The 20,940-nt window shown below is 38.7% G+C and overlaps 1 protein-coding gene and 1 pseudogene across 1 annotated transcript in view; both read right to left on the minus strand.

Annotated features, from left to right (window-relative positions):
- The window catches only part of LOC149256035 (structural maintenance of chromosomes protein 4-like), a 217,316-nt gene that overhangs the window by 171,507 nt on the left and 24,869 nt on the right, over positions 1 to 20,940 (minus strand). The gene's annotated exons all lie outside the window — the stretch shown is intronic.
- On the minus strand, positions 15,284 to 16,002 carry LOC149256037 (uncharacterized; annotated as a pseudogene).

Consider the following 20,940-nt stretch of genomic DNA (forward strand, 5'->3'; position numbering starts at 1 on the left):
TTATATTTTTCCTAGATTCCTCTCATCGAGAGGTGTAGGATTGATCTAAAGATCATCCGATTTCGATAAGTATTTATGGAGATATGCATTTATTTTGATTATGGACAAATTGTCAAGGTCGGCCAGCAAACTTATGTAGGCTCAGAAGCCCAACAGTCATGTCTATTCAACCTCAACGTTTGCATATAAATACAAGGAGCATTCTCCTCATTTGGACAATTCAATTCACTCATCTTCTCTCTCTCTCTCCCCTACGCATAAAAGGAGCCTCTCTCTCTCACACGTGTGGCTGAAAGGAAGACGTCCTAGGGCAAGGAAGACGTAGAAAGAAGGACGCTAGGGTAGCAGGTCATCTCTTTGACCAGCATTGACCAAGCGTTGACCTTCCAGAACTGTGGATTGGGTGTGGTTGCCTCTCCTAGGCATGCCACAATTTTTGGCATGAAAATCAAGGTGATCTGACCTCTGGTTTGACCAGTGTTGACTGCCCTAGTTTAGGGCTACAAGTTGACTTCCGAAATCTGCAAATTGACTGAACTTTTGGGGTTGTTCAAGGGTTGTTTCTTCAGGTTGTTCGAGGACAAGTTGACCAAAAATTGACCAAGTATTTTAGAGGTCAATTTCAACTAGTTTGACCAAGTTTAACTTTTTTGATCTAGGGTTTGTTGTTGCTGACATAAAATTACAGAATTCAGATTTTGTACTATTCTCTCTGTTGAATTATTGAAGATAAAAGAAGATTTGATCAAAGGGTTTCCCCACATTGGGGTTTGTCCCTGGCTAGCCGCCACATCTTGTGTCTTTTGTCTTGGCTTGTTTTTTGTTGATCATTTAATGTTCTATCTGCACTTTACTTAATGTATATGTGATTGCTAATCTGTGGCTAATAAGAAGAAAAATAAGTAAACTGCTCTAAGCATAGAACATACCATAATTTAACATTCCTCGCCTACTTGTTATGATTGTATGTTTGAAGATGGGCCTCCCGACCCCAAAGGTATAGCTTTACATTGGTATAGCTGACTAACTTTCCTTACTTTTCTTGGGCAGTTTTGAGAATGGAATGGCAAGGCGATTCGGCAGAAAGAGTGGGCTAGGTCTGTACACTTGTCTACATTGCCTGATTTTGTGGTTAGACTTGTGTCCTAATCTCGTGGAATCTCCTTTACTGTCCATTAGCTTTAGGGTTGACACTATATGAGAAATCCCCATTTTGGTTGCTTGGTCTCGCCTCCCGACACAATATACATCACTCTCTTCCACTTGTTTTAGCCCTATTAATCTCTTTTCCCATCCGGGTCCACATGGGTTGATCTGAATCGGATCCATAAACGAGTGTCAAAGAACCATGACTAAATCAGGTTGAACAAATCTCTAATGAAATCCAAAACAGCAATCGAAAACACCCTGAACCAGTGGCCATGGCAGCCAGCATGGAACGACGAGGACCTCGGTCAAACCGCACTGACCGAGGCCCATGGAGACTGCGCAGGAGGTCGATGTAGCCCCTGGGAGCCCCGGAACGGGAAAAGGAGCTGATTTTCGATGCACGATTAGCACCTAGCGCTAATCGCGCATCGCTAGGCAAACAGGGCTAAAATGGTGCAGCCTTAAGCACTCGGTCACGTTGGGAGCCAGAGGACAATGGGCGGAGAAATGAAAAACGCCATCGTACGAAGGTGGGACCCACAACCTGGAAACCAACGGTTTGATCCGAGCGCCCTTGAACGGTAAGAGGTTTTGGAGGAAGCGGAGCGATCACACTCAGCGATCGACGAATGGCAGCGGAGGTGAGAGAAAAACCGCCATGATCGCACGTTATCGGTCGAGCAAGTCAACCGCGCTCAGCGTGCGTATGACGTTGGATCTGGAAGAGCCCAAATCAGACGGTTGAGATTGCGCCCGAGAGATAGAAGAAAAATCGACAGGAATTAATCCGCGATTTAAGGGGATTTAGAATCCGTTGACCGCCACGGTGGAGAAAGAAATGAATCGACAAACAGGCTGGCGCTGTTCTGATGGGGACGCGTGGCTACTTCTTGACCGTTCATGCAGATGCCGAACAAGAACTCCAAGCACACAGGCGGTAGGCGAATCAACGTGGGCGGGAGAGGAACCGAACGGGCATGGAGATCGAATGGCTAAAGCGATGAACAAAGACAGTTGAACGGAGATTCAGAGAGAGAGCGAAGAGTCTGAGCGACCAAGAGAGACAGTGAACAGTGAACCCTGAGAGGAGGACTGAACACAGAGAGCAGTAAAGCCAAGCAGAGGAGACAAAGGGCCGAGCTGACCACAGGCAGCATCGAGCACTAGAGAGCTTGAAAATTCAAGCCTTCCCATAGAGGAATCTATCCGGATTGACCATCACAGTTGGCTCTTTCCACTGTAGACCGAGGGTCACAGAGTTGGTAGGAAGAACAAGAGTCTGTGTACTCTAAGTGGCTTGGGGAATCCAAGAACCACCTTGCCAAGCACATCTACTTCAGGAGAACTCATGTTGAGTCACTGTATTGTAATTTCTCTGCTGAAAGACACAATAAAACAAGGCCACCACTAAAGCTGGACCGAAGACGTAGCCCTGGAGAATAGGTGAACTCCTTATTAAAATTGTTTGTGTCTTTGTGTCGCTTATTGTATTTCTTTGTTGTCTTTCCATTTAAATGTTTGTGTATTGGCAATCTGATCGATCCGTTGCTTAAATAACACAGAACACACACCAACACATGAGTCTGTAATACTTTTGTTTAATAAATCTTAACTGATGGCACTCATAGGGTGATTATCAGATCATGGGTCCACTAAGTCCACATAGGGTTAGCCTCCCCCTCCCCTTGTCCACACCTTGGGTCAGGCTCGGAATGATGCCCAAAGGTTGATGCAACTAAAAAGAAAAGAAAAAGCATAATTTGGCCACTTTCAAAAAGAAATGTACCACAAAATGTAAAAGATGGTCAAGACATACAAATTTAGCAAGTGGGCAAAAGCCAAACATGAGCTCTACCCCTTATCCAAGGCCATCACCCTAGTTCCTCTTGGGCCCTAGATGAGCCCCTTCCATCATTAAGGAAACCATGATTGTCCCAACCCTTGGAGGGCGATGAACTGCCCCAAGTTAAGGGGGTGTCCACTGCTATATATTACACAACATGCTCTCATCCCTTGGAACCCCGAGCAGTTATGAAGAAAAATCAATCAAATGCAAAAGGCATATGAAGAAACATAGAAGACAAAGGATGGGGCAACTCAATGTACCACGATCTTCTCCCTCCTACACTCATATACCCAAGTGTGGGCTTCCCCTATTATAGATACTTGTACCATGACATGTGGTCTGGATGATTCCCATGGTCCCCACTCCATTCAATTACTTTATCATTTGCCACGTACAACTTGAGGGATATACCATGGACATGTCACCCCCTTTAAAGGATGAAACCACCTAATAGGGTCCTTGATTAACCCCCTTGTTGAGCTTGGAGACACTTGTACATGCCAAAGCCCACTATGGCAGGGCATGCCACCACAAAGTGCAGCATTGGTTCCATGACTTGTAATCTCTTTTATTTGATCATTCTGATGATTTGTTGTATTGGAGGGCAAGGGGACGCATTGGATCTTTTGTAGGATTGCAAGTGGGTCTCCATTTGGGGCTTGGTCTCCCTATACGAGGTCCTAGCCCTCCAAGGGCCACAGTGGCAGTTATAGGGTGAGCATTGAGAGCCATGGGCCTCCACCATAGCAGAGAGTACTTCATGGATCCCAGCACCACTCATTGATTGCTCGTGTTCCACCTTTTGGGATGAGGGTGATGCACCTAGTTCACCATGCCCACCTAGCTCCACACTTACACCATATACTTGGCAGACAATCTCGGCTCCAAATGAGGGCTTATGACATCCTCCTAGCCCTTACAGATGGTTTACAGGCAGCTTCAATCCAATTGGAGACACATGAGGATGTCCTTTTACCCTCCGCACCCACTTGGGGGTACCACAGGGATTTGCTTGGATGAGAAGGGTCCAACCCCTTGTCCACTATGTTTGAGGTCCATTTTCACATCATGGTGCACTTTCGACTTCATTAGGTTTCCTTAAAGGCCCAACGACTCACTTTATTGATCACTCGACCCTCTTGAGAGGCTTATTATTGTGTTATTGAGCTATCTTGTTGGGCTTGTCACCAAGGGATATTATTATTACACATCATTTTATATTTGGAGCTCAATTAGGTAAAAATAAGCAAATTGAACTCCTAAGTGATTGTATAAATAGAAGTGAGATAATTCATTTTGATCATCATTACTTGGATTAGTATCTCTTATGAGATTCTCGCACTTTTTGTTGGGATGAATTTTCAGAGCTTTCCTTGCACTATGATGTTTGGATTTCCACAATTGTCTTTGAAGCTTCTCTAATGTGAAGTTGATAAATGGATATATTCTCTCTCTCTCTCTCATGTAAATCAAAAATTTTATGTTATTCTCGTTATTTTACTAGTTAACTACATGTGTGTTGTTATCTTTATTCTTGTATGGGTTAAATGTAATGCGAAATTCTTCGAGGACCTTGAATAAGTGATTAAATGCATGTGTTGACCTTTGAGGGATTGGGTGAATGTTCCTAGAGGCACCTCTTAGGTTAAAGACCTCGAAACTTTGTCTCCTTCGCAAATTTGAAGTATAAATCTCTATTGATCTAGTTGTTGCCCTTGGAGAGGCTAGCAAAGATCAATTAGGGCTCCTTAGATCATGAAAATTCATGATCTATGTGTATCTTGATACCATTCAGCCCAAGCAATAAGGCATTGATCCTCGTATCCCTTTGGTGGTCAATTTACTTCTCTTTTCTTCACTTGTCCAACTTCTAGGCCTAACCCTACAAGGTCACCTTAGGCATCAAACGAATCTCTTTGTAGCCATCCAAACACCTTGAAAATTGGTCCACTACTGCGTTGTACTTTGCTCAAGGGGTCCTCCAAATTTCAAGCAATTCCGACAATGGAATCCCAAGAAATAGCAAGCTCTAGGCACGATACCATCTCTTGCCCTAGGCTAATTTGGGTTAGTGTCCTCACTTGGGTCATTGTATTTGTATTTCAAAAGAAAATTAGTCCTTTGATCCTATTCTCCTCACCAATTAGGTCAAGCCCCTCCTTGATTGATCAATTCCACTTCCTTGACTTAATTCTGGGTCCACTTGGTCCTGTGTGGTCCCACAACTTCACAACTCCAACTCCACAAAGATCACATAAAGACCAAGTCTCCATAAGGATTTCCAGGCCTAGAATCATCTTTACAAGATACATTCCCTAACCCTAGCCTTGAGAATCCCCTTAGCATTTCCTAGAGTACCTATCACCTTGTTTTCAAAGCAAGAAAGCCATACAATTGAGTCTCTCTTAGGAATAGGTCTTCTGAATTACCCTTCATCCTCTCATTGACACAACCATTATCGTGATTCCTCTAATATTGGGTCTCCTCCCATCGGTGAAAGTCCGTAAAGAGCAGGGTGCCTTAGCTGAGGTGATAGTGGGCCATCGCTCCATTGTTACCCTTGACCTAGTAGTTGCTCTGTAGGATTCCCTCCTAAGACCCCTGCTAGTTTGAGCAGTAACAAGCAATATGCCACTAATTGTCCTAATCAAAAGGAGTCCTGGAAGGATCATGTAGTTGCATCTGCAGATGTAGATGCTTTTTTTGCCTAATTCAAGAAAATTTCTCATTGATTGCTAGCATGGCAAGCTCAACAGACAGTAGTGTATGGTATATTGATTCAGGAGCATCCTTCCACATGACCGGGAAAAAGAAGTATTTCAGCCACTTGAAGGAGAAGGATGTGAAGTTTCAGAATGAGCTAGGAGATGATGGTATGTATGTGAGCAGAGGAGTTGGTACTGTCAATTCTCAGAGCGAGTCTGGTAATCCTCTTCATCTCAAAGATGTCCTCTATATTCCAGGTCTGAAGCAGAATCTTGTTTCTGTAGCTACCCTAGAGGACAAGGGTTATGATGTCCTCTTCAGCGAAGGTAAGGCTTACCTAAGGCATTTAGCTTCTAGATGTAAGAAGCAGATACGTGTGAGGATGAAGAATCTCTACAAGTTCCAAGTAGAGACAGGTGCAATTTTGGGCAGCAAAGCAAGAAGTTCACATAGTAGAGAAGTGATGGTTGAGGAGAGAAGAGTTCTCAGAGAGTCCTTAGAGCAAAAGCAGGTTATAGTACCTGAGAAGAAGCTACTCAAGATGAAGCCTTAGCCAGTATCTCAGTTTGAGTCTCGTCTAGTTAGCACTCGAGCCGACTGTGAAATTTCGTTAATTGCAGTAGCTAGAAATTATATCCTAACTTATGCAATTTATTTGTCTTCATAAATATTGTGCCAAATAGCGATTAATTTACTACTGCAATCTTCACAAAATTAAATTCTACAACTGAGAAAATAATTCACACACAAAAAGTTTGGACACCAAGATTTTTGGAGAATAGTCTCTGGAAAAACCCCAACGTGGGGAAAACCAGTTCAGTAGATGAGAGTTTATATTAGAAATTCTTCTACAATTTAAGAGTACAATAATATGCTTGCCAAATACTAACAAAGGTCGGACAAATAATAATATCCACTAGCAAAATAATGTGGAGGCACAAATTCTCCTTTGCAAAGCGATTTGGTCTCTTCTGAGTAACTCCCACTCCTCCTAGTTATTCGCACTACCTGCCAAAAATGTGCACTGCTCCTCCCGAAAAATTCATACATACTCCGGAAATCACTTCTTGCAAGTCGAACTGCCTCCAAAAATTTGCTAGCCCACTCTCTCTGCCTCCGGGTGATAGATCTAGCATTGACACATTGAAACAAGCTCTCTTCTGCAACTCACACTGGCTAATGCACACCACCGACTCGGCCTCCTCTTCTACAGATAAAATCGACCTCGTTGCTACCTCTGGAAATTGGAAATCTCTGTGAAAATCTTCTCTGGAATCCTTCTCTCAATTTTTGGTTGAAACCCTTGTTGTTATTGTCTCCCTATGCTTCAACTGTGCCCTTGCTATCTCTGCAACTAGGTAAGTCAAATTGCTCAAGTGTGTCTCTCCAACCCCATTAACTTGCTCTTATAATCTCTCGTTGAGCAATCAATAGTCATGATCTAATCACGATCAATTTCTAAGATCGTCTTGACCCCATCAAGTGCCATTTTCAGAAGTCTGTAGAGCAAAATCGATTTTCCTCTATTAATTTGATTTAATTAACCAATTTTCCTATTTTAGACTTAGGTAAATTTTAGTAATTTGTTAATTAATCTAATTGAGATGTAGGTAAATTTTAGGAATTCATCAATTAATCTAATTGAGATGTTTTCTCACGAATCCTTTTCTAGGTATTGGAGAAAAAGTGTTCCCTAGCATCATAGACACCATAGAGACTAGAATGCATATCTTATGCAACCAAAAACTAAAACTCCCTCTTAGCGAGGAAGGTGTTCTCCACTACTCCCATCTTGTCCCTGAAGAAGACAAACTTTGCCTTGCCCAGGGCCTTCGTGAGAATATCCATAACTTGCTACTCTTTAATAACATGTTGTCGAACTGACCCATGTTGCACGCAATCTCTAATGAAGTGGTACCTGATGTCCATATGCTTCAACCTATCATGAAACACTAGATTCTCAGAGAGCCTGATGCAACTCTGATTATCATGGTAAATATTGGTCGAATCTGACCGTTGAACAAACAACCCACTAGTAACTTCCAAATCCAAACAGATTTGCATGTGGCCATGCTAGCTGCCATGTATTATTCCTCTATAGAACTCAGTGCCACGAACTTCTGCTTCCTGTTGCACCAAGAGACAACCCCTAATCCAATACTGAAGCAACACTCGTAGGTGCTTTTCCGATCCACTGAACTGCTTGCCCAGTCTGCATCTGTATATCCACATAAACTGAAACCATTAGCTCGATCATACCTCAAACCATACTCAATTGTTTTGTGCAAATACCTCAAAACGTGTCTCGTTCTTGTCTAATCAACCCTCTTTTCTCCCACCATGAGCTGACTAAGAGCGTTGCCCGCAAAACAAATGTTTGGCCTTGTGTTGACCAGATACATGAGTGATCTGCTGAGCTACTTATACAAGCTTGGGTCCACATCTGCGTCCTCTTAAGCATCAATCTTCCTCCAATTGGTAATCATAGGTGTGGACATCGGTCTAGAGTCCTGCACCTTAAACCTCTTTAGGATCTCCATAGCATATCTCCCTTGCCCAAGGAAGATCTCCATGTCTGTCTGCCTTACCTCTAACCCTAGGAAGTAATACATCAGCTCCAAGTCCCTCATCTCAAACTCAAATGCCAAGTCCCTCTTGCAGTCCTCAATGAGGACCAATGACCCTATCAAGAAGAGATCATTCACATACAAAACTAGGATGAGTGGTTCACCCCCTACCATCAGATAATAAAGGTTAGAATATGCCTCACTCTTCATGAAGCCCATTTGCTACAAGTAGTTGTCTATCCGACCATACCATGCTCTGGGAGCTTGTTTGAGCCCATATAGTGCTCTCTTCAACCTACACATGTGTGTGCCTCTCTCATGCCTCTCAAAACACTCTAGTTGTTCAATATACACCTCCTCCTCTATCACCCCATTCAAGAATGTTGTCGTGACGTCCATTTGGTGAATCTGTTATCCCATCTACGTTACTATAGATATCACTGCCCGAATAGATGTATATTTGGCCACTGCTATGAAGATCTCCTCATAATCAATGCTTCCATTTGTGCATACCCGTTGGCAACGAACCTTGCCTTATACTTCTCTATGTTGCCATCTGCAACATATTTATCTTATAGATCTATTAGGATCCAACCACTGCCCTATCCACTAGTCTAGGAACGACCTCCCATACATCGTTGATCATGATGGAATTGTACTCCACCATGGCATCCTGCCACGCCTAATGTTATGCAACCTCCTCATAACTAGAAGGCTCTTTGTTGACGACCTATGTCACCTGTTGTACCTTAAGAAACCAATTTCCTGGTTGTAGAGAAATTGTGCTTAAGACATTAATAAATATTATTTACTGTCACTTAGATATATGTTGTGTTCTCAAATGAAGGACCTGGAAAACTTGGTCTTTAACCCTTCATACATATATGACAAGAACATCTCAGAATGCCATTTATTGCTAGATATAAATGATGAATGAAGAAAGCTTGAAGGAGAAGTTAAAGATAATATGTTGCTTAATACAGAACCTATTATCCGTCACTTAGAAGAATTATGAAAATGAGAATTGAATCATAGACAATATGCTGCTTAACCCAGAAACTACTATCTGCAACCCTTGGAGAAGTTAAAGATAATGTGTTGCCTGACACAGAAACTATTATCTATAACTTAGAAAAGAAGAGGAAAACTTCAAGTATAGGAGTGCTCTTTTAAGGAATTTTAACTTTATTTACATAAGCGAATAAAGACCTGCAGCTTCATTACTATACTTGAAAGAAGAAAACATAAGATGACACGTGACAGAGAAGGTTACAAAATTATACCCAACAATTCACGGAAACTTTTGATTCTTTCATTAATCAACAGTTATATCAAGAATACAGTGGCCTAGTCTCCAGGTTCTCGAAAATTCCAACAACAACCTTTACAATTCCCTTTTCAGGCTTTAATATGTTCTATCAAATCAGTTTTGGAACTGATTTCTTGGAACAACTAATAAACCGCTTTATAACAGTTATAAAACTATTTCCTATTTGAGATTATTCAACTTTATTACATATAAAATATTGAAACTCATAACAAATGTAAAACTACGCCAAAAGCTTTGAAAGGGGGCCGCATATATGTCGGGAGTGTTCTGATTGGCGAAAACACCAATAAACCCGACCCATCACCTTTTCTTCGGATTCAGCTTTAACACTAATTTTCCCTTTATTCAGCGAAATCAACGCAAAGCGGAACTCAGAAAGAGTTAACTATGTTTCATAACCCATCGGATCCGCCCATTCAATGTTCCCATATATACAATATCGCAAGTCGCAATCGGCAGAAGGGTATTACCCCGTATAAATGCTCCCACTGCAATTTGCGATTGCAATTTGATCGCATCACTTTTACTGCTTGATCGCGCCTTTTAAACTCAAATGCCTTTTAAATAATGATGAGACTCATGGAACTGAAAATGAATCAATAATGCTTCAAAAACTTATCGTATCCGCCCTTTCGCCTTTTTAATATGCCTTAATACCCTTACGGACTCGATTTGTCATAAATCTTAATTTAATAATTCATTGGGTCCAGAATCATTATCGCGGATTGCAATCAGCAAAAGAACCAAGACATATGCATTTGGTGCTTTATGGACCCGCCAACATTATAAAACATGGCATATATAATATCGGGTCCGGATCGTCATCGCAAATCGCAATCGGCGCTTTCAATTGGTGCTTGAACTCAAACCTTGCGATATTGCGGACCCGCCGAACTTATAAAGCACATCATATATAAACTATCAGGTCCGGCCATCGCATATCGCAATCGGCGTAAATCATATACATATAGCCCAGTCTTTCTTTTCTATCGGGACTTTATAACCCCTCTTCATTAATCCTTCGATTAATGTTTATTAACCCTTTGATTATGCTTTATGCCGCATATATATATCCAAGCCCCATAACCTTATTACTTTGGACTTAACTCACATAAACCTCCTATCAGCGCTTATTTCTATTATAAACCCTTCAAAAGGGAAATACACATAATACATACCTTTTTCCGCTTATTCCATGTCTGTGCACATTTCTCGATGCAATCTTTATCGCTAATCGCAATCGCATCCTCCGAGGGTCACATTCACATACGCCCCTCCAACTCCTCCGATATGTGAATAAACATAACCTTCCAGATTTCAAATATATCAAAGTGCGCTCAATACTTTATCGGGTCCACCATATCACATGTCATATTTCTTTCCGCCGATACAGGTCCCATGGATATTTGCGATGCGATCAAACTTTAAACAATGATTTAATTTTCCATTTCTTTTGATTTTTTGCTTTGTTTTGTGATAAAACTGATAAATAAAGCTTAAACACAATATAAGCTACAACATCACCAACACCTTGTACCTATCTAGTTTTTTGCGCTCCCTCTTGCTTATCATAGGAGTCCCCACAAACTCCTACACATCCTTTAGCGTTTATTGAACCTCTTTGTTTCTCCTCAAGCTAGTGGTGGGTGGAGCTTGCAGCTCCTCATCCTCCCCCTATTGCTCCGTCTGTTGTGAACTTGTTAGATCACTTGCACCTGAGTTGGTGCTCATACTAGTGACTGTACTCATGCTCTATTGTCACTGCAACTGCTACTCAAACCTTGGAGCTTTTGTTGACTCACTCTGATCACCTATTGGTAACTCGAGAGATCTCTTGAAGGCTTTCTCTTCCTGGAACTTCATGTCTCGTCTCACGATGATCCTCCTATTGCTCGAAATGTAAATCTTGTATGCCTTGGATGTTTTGTTGTATCCAATGAAATATCCCTTCTCTGCAATCTGATCAAGCTTGGTGTGTTTGTCATCCGGCATATGATAGTAAGTTATACTACCGAAGACCCCAAAGTGCCTAACTTCTATGAAGACCTCCTCTGGTGTTACCTTCCCCAATTCTCTATGAGGAACCCTATTTTGTATGTACACCGTTGTGCTACATGCCTCTACCCATAAGAACATGGGCATATCTTGGTCATATAACATCGCCTTTGCATCCGATCTACTAATTCGACTTCATCAATCTATAATACGTCGAAGCCTTTCTTGTAGCAGTAAATTTCAGTGCTTAAGCCACCCATAGCTATTTGTGCACTCTTCTGAGATGAATGATCCAAGATTGGTTGTAGCATTTCTTATACAAAAGGGTAGACTTGGGGTCTCTACCAATATTTGTGATGACTGGAGTTAGTTAATACATATGTTGTTTATGATAAATTGATATGCGAAAGGTATTGTTGAGATGCAGAGTTTGATAAGACATGTCAATCTGTACATTGAGCGGTGTTGACCAGTACGTGTCAACGACCCATAGTAGTACACCCCATTTTTCCGCAAAAGGGATAGCGCCTAATCGATGTGTCCATGTCGTTCAGCAATCATCATCAGCTTAATTATCATGTTACAATGTAAACCCATTCTGCATGTATATGATGTAAATAATCTTAGCAGATCTGTGTCATGTATGTAATGCCTAGATAAACCTACTTTTTGGTAACGATCTACAATCTGAGAGGTTTTTTTGTCTCATCGATCCATTTTCGAATGGTCGGCAGAGTTTTCCTTCAATCTTACCCCAAAGCCGGAATGTATTTTGTCACTGGGATCTTAGGCGAGTACCAGTGTTCTAGATCAGGTTATGTAAAAGTGATTTGGGAATAATCCTAACTATTTAGTTAGGTTATTTTATTACAATTTGTTTGATCTGCTGGATTATATTTGCGTCGCAGAAATGGGTAGTCTGTGAGGGTCTATTCCAAATGGGTTTTCCCCCTTGTGGTGTAAAAATATGAAAATTATGATGTAAAGTGTCTTGAAGGTTAGAAAAAAATAATTTATTCCCTCATAGGTTAATTAATTAAATTTTCAGGCCAAAAAAGTAATTAAAATCCTAAGCCAGAAATTTAATTAATTCTAGGTCTTAGGTAAATTTAAATTTTCCAAAGACAAAATTCGTGAGTCCTTTAAAATTCAAATTTCAAGAGGTCCGAGGATTAAGGTAAATTAATTATTTTGCTATATTTTAAGCCTTTGGTCCTTGGGGTTAAGTCAAAGTCAAAATTTCGAGGAAATTAATTCAAAAATTTAATTTTTGAATTAATTAAAATACATTTAATTGAAAAATTCAAATTTCCTCAAGAATTTAAAATTTCAATGAATGAAATTAAAAAAAAATTGATCCTCATCAACGGTCAAGATTGCTTTGACAAGGATCACTCGAACAAGCCGTTGGAGGATTTATCCTTAAATAGGAGGTATGTTGGAAGATCATGTACTAAGCTCTCAAGCTCTCTTGTATACTTTTTTTAATTAATGCAAAAGTCTTTGGGGTTTCAACGTGTTGTAGTGTTCCTCTTCATGAATTTATGGTAACATTGTTTTAATTTCTGCTTAATATTATGTGAAAACTATCAATCAATAGATCTCTTAGAATAATTTGAATACAGGTATCTTATTCAGTTTATCGGATCTAGGATAACATTTTTTAGTTTGATTGAACTAGCAGATATCTCTATTTCTTCAGAATTTTATTGTTGTTCTATTTCTCTACTTGATTTGATGGTTGATCTAGTGTTTGCAAAAGATCTCTTAGGTTCTCATTGAGCATTTGGGGATAGTCTTCGGTTGGACCAGTCAGCTCTCAACACATTTTCTGAAGAGCCTACTTCATATAAGCCCAAGGATTTATCTAACGATAATCTTTTTGCTGCAGGGTGTTTTTGGGCTAGTACCTCTCTAAAATTTCAAAATCTTTTAAATATTTTGTAGAATTTTGTATAGATCTGACTATTAAGAGCCTTACATTATCAGATATGGGAGCGGAGTTGGACTCATACTCCTCAGATCTGATAGATCTATAAATTATTTGTATAGATCTGTAAATTATTTGTATAGATCTGTTATTTACTTGTGCAGATCTAAAATTTTATAACATAATTTTGAATTTTAACATTTGGGTTTCTGGGATTTTCTCTATTTTTGTACATATTGGGTATTGGATTTTTCTTTTTCACTTGTGCAGTAATAGATCTGAGAAATCAATCAAGAAAATCTTCAGATCTGAGCTAGATCTAAACCCTGGAGGGCAAGATCTGGGCTCAAAGATTGTTTGCACAAATAGATCTGGGAAATCAGCTAAGTAAATCTTCAGATCTGAGATTTTTTCAAACAGATTTGGGGTTTTTGAAACAGATCTAGGCCCTAGAGGGCTATATCTTGTCACAAATATTTTTGCAAGGCCAGCCATTAAAGATTTTGCAATAACTCTAAAGATCTGAAGCAAAATAATTTTTTCAGAGCAATGGTTTCAAGTTTTGGGGCTCCTAAACCCAGAGCTGCCTTTTCCTAGCCCAAGTGCTAGCTCTCATTGACCCTAGATTCCCCTTGCTCCATTTCTAATTTGAATATTTAATTTTCTAAAGCTAATCATTGGTGGGTTTTTGCAGAAAATTTGGTAAATATTTGTGTTTCAAGTATTGAAATTTTTTCGGCAACTTGGGCAAGTGATCTTCAAGGCCTAGGACCTAAGGGTTTGATCTCTAAACCATCTTTTTCCTCACTGTTTGCTACAGCGGTCATATACATTTCTAATAGTGGCGAAAAACACATCTAAGTGGTTTGAAATTAACTAAAAAAATTGCTAAATACATTAATAAGCCATTTATGTTTGATGTTTGTCAAAATTTCGCCTAGATCTACATTTTGGGTGACTGTTATCTCTGAATAATTCTATTTCTGAAGTCTGAAATATAACAGTGGCAAAATTTCATGTGGGTTAGCCTAAAATCAGTTCTTAAGTTGTCTAATACATTAAGGAATTAATTTCTTGAGTTGGGCATTCATCATTAGGCTTATTTCATGTTTTAATTGCTAGTTGTAATAAGTATATCAGATATAATATAATTCTGGAAATCACATCATAACATGCTGAAATTTTTTTATAATTCATAACATTCCTTTCATGCATACAGTCAAACACTTGCCGTGCTTCCTCAACAACAAGGCATTTGGAATACATATCAACAAGAGCACTGCCTACAAAGATATCCGAATCAAATCCCGTCTTGAGAATAGAAGCATGAACCTGTTTGCCCTCTTCCAGAGCCGCAATTCCGGTGCCTGCCTTGACCACGCTGGCAAATGTGAATTCATTCAATCTCATTCGTGCTCTCTGCATCCGCCCAAATAATTTTAAGGCTTCCTCTGCGGATCCATTATGAGCATACCCAGTGACTATGGTGGTCCATGTGATTGCTTCCCTTGATATAAAAAAAATATATATATAGTATAGATCTGGTCTTTAGAAAAAGGCTAAGATCTTACCAAATGCCAGCTTACAAGGCAAGCATAAAAACAAAGCAGTTGTGCCTTTAGATCGATCAAAGATCGAGCCGTGCAACAATGAAGTTGAAAAGTAGTTAATCACCAACTTATGACATGTAAAGACAATGTCAATATGCAACTAAATGAAAACAGATCACCAAATCTTCTTAGCTCCAATATGCTTGTCCCTTATGCAATGTTACAGTTTTGGTAAGCACGAAATCTGTTGCATAATTTCTGGAGAGTTGCAATTGAATGTTGCATTGCATTCAGTTCATGTCCCTTGACATAGCCTAGTAGTCATTTCCGTGCATCTTAATCAGTCGACCAACATAGACACGCTGCATAGTTGTGAGCCTTGCATCTTAATCAGTCTACCAACATAGACACGTTGCATAGTTGTGAGCCTTTGTAAAGCTGCAGTTTTTCTATCCCTCCGTCTTTTGCCAAATGCAAATTTCAAATCATCTTCTAAGTCACTGCCACTGTCGATAAATTGAAACTCGAGATCCTTAATTTCACCATTGTTTTCATTGGGCAGATTCGGCTCCAGCGGCTTTTGCAAGCTTTCAACCTCGACAATGTTCTCACAACGGCTTACTGCCTCAATCCAATTTGGATTAGAGGCCACCTTGAACGAACGATAGATTCGAATAACGGTGCAAATCTCATCCCACTTTCCACTTGTCAGTTCTCTGAGCTTTGGAGAGGCGGGCTTGAAAACACGCGGCTTAACCCTTGAAAGACACCTATGCTTTCATCAAATCTAGTAGTGATATTAGATATTCAAGATAAAGGGTTTCTTGAACTGATGTTGAACTGGAAGTGCAACAATGAGTGGCCTACGAAATTGCTAATCATCAGATCTTATTTGGTATAACCCACGTTGATTGACACGTATAACCCATTTTGTCTTATTTTTATTTGTTCTTTAAGAAAAAAACAGTTTCCAGATTCTTTTTCTGTTCTCAAAAACATAAAATAATGCCCATTTTCAATAATGCTCTGGGCGAATTCAAGAATATGAGCAAAATTTGATTTGAGAAATCCAATATTGCCGTTCTTATTTTGTTTCGTGATGGCTATTTAGAAATTTACCTGTTTATGAATTAACACTGTCCACAATTTTCATTCTCCTTGTTACATCTTGTCCCTTTAAATGTCAATTTAGAACTTTGGTTCAACCCAACAGTTCAGAAAGCGAGAGATGAGGATGAAATATAATTATCCATTTAAATTAATTAAATAAAAATAATCTCACCCGCCTAAAAAAAAAAGAAAATTATAAAATTATTTTTCAAGATAAATGTATTATGGTGTGAATTCATGACATTGATGTCATTGCATTTATGGTTTTACTTCTGTGCAACTATAAATGATTATACATCGACGTTGTTTATATTGTTATGATTCATGCATGTTATATTAGTAACTGCATGTAGAACTCAGAGGTTCTATTCATAAGTTATTTCCTACGCTGCAATAAAGTGTAAATGAAGAACCCTCTGGATTTGATGTCCTATACTTTTAAAGGAATGGATAATCGGTGCATTGCATTGAAGACTAGACGTTACATAGAGAATATTTGACTATAAACATAAGGTTCTACATATTCAAATAAAATATCTTTTGAATGTTTCGAGGCCAAGACATTATTCATTTAGATGAATTTCTGAGCCATTCCAAATAATGGTTTATAGATTGATTCCAAAAGGTTACATATCAAACGTTATGCGGTTTTCTTAGGAGGCTAAATGCAAAGCGTGAGCAAGTGCTGAGAGGAAATAGATTGAATAAAAGATACAATATAAGGAAGAAATAAAATAACCTTAGATTGAATAAAAGATACAATATAAGGAAGAAATAAAATAACCTTTGGTTGGTTTGAGACCAAACTTGGTTTGCAAATGGCTAGATGATGTTGCAAGCACATTACAAAGTTTTGAATAATGCATGAATGTAAAAAAAAAAAAAAAAAAACTGCATATGGCAACGTGGCTAAAGCAACGAAGAAGACCCGATGAGGAGAGGTGGAGATATCAATATATCTCTAGATATTTTGCATTTGCGTTCATGTAAGTGTATTCATGTACTAATGCCACCATATATTGAACTTTAGGTCTACATAATGTTAAAAATAGAAAAAGAGATTTTAGGGTGTCCATACAATTACTTTTGAAGTGCTCCTGAATTTGTCTTTCGGTATGTAGTGCAGAATCCCTAATGTGGTCAACGGAACTTTTATTTAGTCCAAATTTTATTTAAAGGAAGCTTCCACGAAGGTTGTTAAATGTTTATTTAAAGTTTATAGGAAGGTTGTTGAAAATGATGGCTTGGAAGTTTATTTGCAGAAGTTATAGAAATTTAAGAAATATATTTGTTAGTTTAAAGGCTTATTTAATGAATATTTTTGTAGTTTAAATGCTTATTTTATGAAAACATTAACATTGTTGAACGAGAGTTGGAAGTTTATGAGCAAAAGTTATGTTTATTTTGTTAGTATGTATTGAGTAGTATGTTTAATTTTATTGAATGATGATAAATAAAGTGATACATGGTTATGATTTTTTTTGTGTAATGTAATAGGAATATTGTTAAGTAATATGTTTTTTTTTGTTTTATTTAATATGTAATGTAATAGGAATATTGTTAAGTAATATGGTTAATTTTATTGAATGATGGTTTGGAGTTTTATATGTGAAAGTAATTTTATGAAATATTTTAGTATGCAAATTAATATAAATATTGTTGATTAATATGTTTAATTTTTAAAAGTCAATAAAATGTTAAACTAAAATAATAAAACATGTTTGTTTCATTTAGATTTTCTAAGAGCAACCATGTTAGAAACATTAAATAGACAAAAGTAAAAGGAAAATGATATATATTAGACCAACTTAAAGAAAAACAAAAAAAAAAATTGAGTATTCATTAGCAAGAGAAAATTCTTGGTAAGAGCTCACATTTGAGTATTTCTTGTCTAAGAAACACTAATATTGACTTGGTGGAAGACTAGTAAGTTACAAGTGAAAATGTAATTCCTTACTATGAATATCTTTGGTTTACACAAAGGCGCTGCATTGATAGCCAAATATGAGAGGTGGGGGATTTTTCTTTTTAAAAAAGAATCACTAATATGGATAATGAAGGAAGAATCATTTCAAACTAATTGTTAGTGATTCATAGTTGATGAACTATGGCTAGCATGATTCACCAACATGAATCCTAAAACTATTTTTAAGATATAACCTGTTTTTTTTATGTGCTTATTACTATTATGTGATTACCAATCATTGTAAATTCAAATTCAAACAAGCTTGGTGCTGCAAATGACCAAAGTCAATGACATGTGAAGGATCTGAAATATAATGACGTAAAACAGAAACATGAAACACATCATGCATATGTGCTAAAGATGGAGGTAAGGCAAGCATATATGCCACTGAACCTTTCCTTTCTAAGATTTCAAAAGGTCCCACAAATCGTGGAGACAATTTTTCTCCCTTTCCAAATTTTATAGTCTTTTTTTTGGGGGGCTTTACTCTCAGGAACACCCTATCCCCCACCTCATAGCTTCGGTCTACCCGATGAGCATAAGCATAGCTCTTTTGTCAATCTTGTGCTTCTTTTAGCCTTCTCCTAATCATAGTCAATTGTTCTTCCATCTCTTGCACCACTTCTGGTCCCATGAATACTCGATCCTCTAGTCAGTCCCAACTGAGAGGTGTTCTGCAGAATCTTCCATATAAGAACCCAAATGGTGCCATCTTGATGGAATTCTGATAACTACTTTGGAGGACACCAAAGAAATGCGTCACCATTTTCCTTACCTATTCCAAGGACTTCGAGACGAAGTCCATTATTAAGAGGGGGTGTATGTAGTGCCCCGCTCTAGTTGACTGACAATGATATGTCATTAACATTTATTTAGCCCTAAGGCCCACACTTTATTCTTTGGGGACCTCAGGTTGGGGATCCAAACACTTAACTCTACTATTAGTGGATGTGATGGATGTGTTTATTTCCTATTCGATATTATGATGATGATATCTTTGATGTATATGTATTATTTCTACTGATGTTATGTTGATGATATCTATGATGGACGTGCTCCTTACGTTGGCTACTTATATTAGTTCTAGTTCACGATGAACAATGATGTGAATGACTAGGAGTTGTTAATGATGCTATTATGATAATGACTAACGTTGAGAAACCTTGTTACTGATGACTATTGAGTATGGCAGGAAACCATCAGAGGCACTCGCATATGACGAGTTGATGACCCCTGGTTTGATGAAAATTCATACTATTTTATCTTTGAAATTCTGAGTCGATCTTGAAACCTGCCATATATGTTTAACTATATTATGATGATATGTTAATGGTTGCAGGCACAGATTAGTTGCTTGACCGAATGACTCACATATGGGTGATGGGGTTGTACAGGTGGATGGAACTACATGGGAGGGGTGGGACAGTGTCCCTGATCTCACCCACTAGCACTCCCGCCGTGACTTGGGCTGGAAGGGTTGAAACGCCTTCACCTTGAAGATCACGATGCCATGAGGGCAGGTCCCAAAGTTGGGTTGCTCATGAGGATTTTACCGGGGGGCGCGCATCAAGGCGGATTCCTTGATCCCCGACACCATTAGTCTCACTATAGCAAGCAACATAAGAGATGATAGTGGTCTATGACGTTGCACTATACTTTCCCCTCGTAGTCACTGGATGCTTGAAGGGCAAGTGGTGTGGCACCCTTGGAACTTCAGGGGAATTTCTTGAAGGGCACGACCAACTTGGCACCCTTGGCATCACAAATAAAATGTTAGGCGTGGCACCCTTGGAACTTCAAGGGAATTTCTTGAAGGGCACGACCAACTTTGCACCCTTTGCATCACAAATAAATTGTTAGGCGTGGCACCCTTGGAGCTTCAAGGGAAGTTCTTGAAGGGCACGACCAAACTTGGCACCCTTGGAATCATTAAAAATAAATTAATTGATAAATATAATCAAGAAATGAAAACTAGGTAAATTTACATCAAGGGTAAATGATGTTAGAAACCGAGGTAATTAAATCAAAAATAGAACTTGGGTTAAGAGGATCATAGGTAGAAATAAAATAGACTACCTTAAAAACTCTACCCTTCCCATGTTGGAAAATATTAGGTAGATTATGTAGTTTAATTAGGGAAAAAGGGGAAAGAGGGACATAATTGTAAGGATAAAGATTAATCCTAAACTAATTAAACCTAATTAAGAGAAGAGGAAGGTGAATTAAAATAAGAATAATAAATTAAATTTAGAGAAATGTAGAGAACCTCCATGTGGCAAAAACCAACATAAGAATATCCATCTAAGAGATAACCTGAGTTAAATTAGGGAGTAGATTGGGGATAAAATCTTGACTCATTAATTGACTTCAAGTAATGAACACAATTTAAGGAATAAAAGGGGGGGATAAAGAGACAACTAGGAGAAGAAATAGGAATCTTGTGAGGTGAGGAAAATATTAGTTTTAAATAAAAAGTTAAGTAAATAATTTTGGGTGACCCTTGATGAGAGAGTGACACATGGGTAGGTGAATAATCAAGCTTTTAAATAATAATAAAAAATATAATTATGCATGACATGCCAAGTGTCATCTATGAGGACTCTTATAAAAGAAGGGGCAAGCCATGGGAGAAGGGACTTTTGGAACCCTATTATTGGATGGATGAGATGAGGTCAGAGCAGTGATTACGAAGCTATAGTGAGTTTGGTGAGGTAGAGGATTTTAGAGAGGGGACTCTTGAGCCAAGGTGTGCTCTCCTCTACCAGCTAGTGCTTTCCTCCATTGTACAACC

This window comes from Pinus tabuliformis, chromosome 7 (assembly GCF_031772625.1).
Source record: "Pinus tabuliformis cultivar Carrire ecotype Pingquan chromosome 7, CPIR1, whole genome shotgun sequence".
In the NCBI taxonomy this organism is placed as follows: Eukaryota; Viridiplantae; Streptophyta; class Pinopsida; order Pinales; family Pinaceae; genus Pinus; species Pinus tabuliformis.